The sequence below is a fragment of the Asterias amurensis genome, chromosome 1, assembly GCF_032118995.1.
Source record: "Asterias amurensis chromosome 1, ASM3211899v1".
Lineage (NCBI taxonomy): Eukaryota > Metazoa > Echinodermata > Asteroidea > Forcipulatida > Asteriidae > Asterias > Asterias amurensis.
Window position 1 is genome coordinate 14,763,650 of NC_092648.1, and position 3,906 is coordinate 14,767,555.

Sequence of the window (3,906 nt, forward strand, 5' to 3'; positions counted from 1 at the left end):
TGTATGACACATGATTAATAATTTGTATAATGTTACTAAATATGTTAACGACAAAATGGTTGTTTATCAAACTTATGCTGAACAATAATCACAAATATTAAATTAAATCATTAAGTGCTTTTCCACAAACTCAAGTTATAGATTCACAAATTCAATTCATGTATCATTTTTAAAATTCATCATTGCCCAGTTTGGCTGAATTGTTACGTCGCCTTTCTACCTTTGTAATTGTGTAGTTCTCTGGTTCTTGAGTCAATCTTCCATATTCGATATACATCTGTCCTCTACTCAGTAGCAATAAGCTGTTTGCAGTGATCTGTTCTGTCAGAAATAGTGATATTTTTCCAAGGGAAATGCTGCACTAGTGCTCTTTTGTAACAAACTGAAACCAGAAGGAGGCATAGATTGCTCAAAAAATGGTTATATATATAGTTATGAAGGCTGATTAATGGATGGCAAGTCTGAATTATGCATTTCAATATCCCGATAAATAACAATTCTTTGCCAACAAATTATAAACCTAGTCATGGCAATTTAAAGTTGAGATAACTTTGCAAAAGCTTTAAGATGTAGTAAAACATCCTTACAATGGTTGAATTTAAAACTTTAATGCATGTTTGATGTGCCACTGTTGAAAGAACACATTTATCGTTGCTCGTGAAACAGTCATCAACTTCCACTGGCTTGCAAACCAACAAATTGTCGTGTAATTTTCTATATGAATCCAGTAACCTTCAATTTTTTCTATGGCATAAATTACACACCTTTTTCATCTGTGTACAGGGTAACCTTTTTGTATTGTGTGAAACTTGTGAAGCAATCTTAATCAGTACATTACATTGTCTTAAGAGTTCCCAGTGACAAGATATTTGTCTTTTATCTGAATTCAGACTTTTTAAAGTCCACCTGGTAATATTATAAAAAGTACTGTACTTTTTTTAAAATTAAATAAGTCATGGTCTTTGACCTACTTCTCCAGCACAGAGGATACTGCTCCAAAAAGCTCCTAGGAATATTTAACTCAAAGGGTGATCAAAAGGGAGGAAATGCCATCATTTCAATGTACATTTTATACCTCCTAAGATACTGGATCCCAGTTTCAGATTTTATTATTCAACGGTGATCCTCACCCCTGATTTATCCAGTTAACTTTAATCTTGTTTATGGCATAAATAAGACCCCTTTTCATCTGTATTTAGGGTAAACTTTCGTGAAATAATCTTAGAGGAGCCCATTACATTGTCGTTAGAGTACTTCCAATGCTTAACCTCCCCCCCCCCAAAAAAAAAAAAGCATTTGTGGAATGTGAAATCGTACCCTCAGCCAATGCTGTCACTGCCATAGTTTCAATATACCTCAAAAGATCTGGATCCCAGTTTCAGACTTTCTTCCAATTCTTATCCCCCACCCCCTAAACATAAAAAGCATCTGGATTATGGAATTGTAACTCCAGCTTCCCCATGTGGGGTGCCAGCCACTTTATTTATTTCATTTTTGGGGTCCTTTCCATCAATATTTTGCCTATGATCACTCATGGATGGTTTATCACCGGAGTGTCTGACGCTGACCATTTGTGGGAAAGACACCTGTCCTAATGTCTGAACCCTGTACATTACTTATATAAACCTGTCGAAGTTGAAGGGGGCTGCAGTTTGCAGACAACTAGCCTGCCGAATGTCAGTCAATGAGGGGATTGTAGACCTATTACTGTAATGGTTTAGGTCTATATGTAGCTTATTAAGCGGTTTGTTTTGAGTAATAATTTGATAATTTTGAGCTATTTGGGTTATTTTTTTTTACGAGGGGCATGACTTTCGTTTGACCTCCATGTGACATACTTTTGTGCACATTTTGAAATAGACCACTGTTGAGCTATTTTATTGGTGTTTGATCAAATATGAAATATTTTTTAAAAGCATGTGATGATTTTTGATCCATCCACAAATCCATTTTATTGGGCAACCTCAAGTAATAGTGCCCCAGTATACAGATAGCTGCTTAGTTAACCAAGTTTTGCTAAGTACAGAACTTAGCAGAACTATTTGCTTAGCAGTAATTACCAGATCCAATAGAATAGTTTTCACACACAGCTTGTGGCTGGTCCCATGCCAGTTATTGCTTAGCAACAATATTGGGTTGTATAAGAATATTTTCTGCATGGTGAGCAGTCTAATTTGGTGTTTTTTTCTATCAAGTTGAATTCGAAATTGCTTAAAGAAAATATTGGTTAATGTAAACTGTGTGAATGGAACATTCGATTCAATTATTTCTCATTTTTTGTGTGAGAAGAAAACGGTGTGATTAGTCAAATATATCAAATTTTAAAGGAACACGTTGCCTTGGATCGGACGAGTTGGTCAAAACAAAAGCGTTTGTAACCGTTTTTTATAAAATGCATATGGTAGGAAAGATGTTTTAAAAGTAGAATACAATGATCCACACAAGTTTGCCTCGAAATTGCGTGGTTTTCCTTCTACTGTGCGAACTAACATGGTCGGCCATTTATGGGAGTCAAAATTTTGACCCCCATAAATGGCCGACATGTTAGTCGACGAGGTAAAAGGAAAACCACGCAATTTCGAGGCATGTTTGTGTGGATCATTGTATTCTACTTTTACAACATCTTTCTACCCATATGCATTTTATAAAAAACGGTTACAAACGCTTTCCAAAGACCAACTCGACCGATCCAAGGCAACGTGTTCCTTTAAGCAAATTTAAACTCTGCAAATTTTGATTTTGGTGGATTGTGCATTTTTGTAACTGGCACGTAGACACCAATGTCACCGATTCTAATCGGCCACACCACTTGTTTGATCATTGGAATGCAAGTGTCCCCTCTACCCCACCCCCACTGGATCCCTTCCTCAAAGGAAACATTAATATCAAAAAGTTGACAGTTTTGGCAAAGATGTTCGTGACAAACCATCATAAAACGTCAGGCCATTTGACCCTGGCAATGATCACGGCACCCCAAGCCATCTGATACTATAAAGGCTGTCCTCTGTTCCATAGCACATGATTTAGTCTTCTTTATTCCTCTTGCCTGTCCCTTAAACAGCTGTTGGACACTTGTCATAAATCTTTGCAAAAAAGATGGCTTTTTTGGGCCAAAATATATGACTTACTACCTGTAAGCATAACTTGGACAATATTGGACGACTCACTTGCAGTTTAGTGTTGAGTCTGTTTTCACATTCCTCTATTTTCTTGTGGCTGTTTCTTGTAAGTCCGTGCTTCATTGTGAAGTTGTGCTGTAGTTCTCCTCTTTCTTATAAAAGGCAATCATCTGTAACAATATTTTTGTTGGGGTTGTTGTATATTATTATATATATTTTTGCCTCTTTTGGTTAATAGTTACAATTTCCATTGAACAACCTTAAGTTATAAGTAAGATTAATTTTTCTTAGCCTTTTTTTGTCGATTTCAAAGTTCCTTCCTAAGCACTGCTTAACTTTGGAACTCCTTACACTGCCTCTTCCTTTTCCACTACGTGTAATCCATCCCAGCTTAAACTTAGACACATTACTCTTATCTTTCTTCTGTTGGATTGCCTCCCCTCCCCCTTTCTCTCTCTTGCCCTCATTTCCTCGGTCAAGAAAGAAATTGAGCCTTTTTTCAATAGTTGTGCAAATCCTGACCATACGTTACAAATCTATCACATTCCCTGATTACTTCTGAATGTATGACTCCATCAAACTTCACCAACAAACATTTCGGGTCAAAAAAAGAGGTGGAGTTAATGATTCCTCCATTCACTGATTTTTGTTCCCATCACCAGACAAATTCCTCACACATATTATTTTTTTTTCTTTTCCATTGGTACTTTGCCATTCCAGCATAATTTAAGTCCTACAAATGCTTCTGTAAGGTTGTGATTATTCATGGAGAAGCTAGGCTGTACTT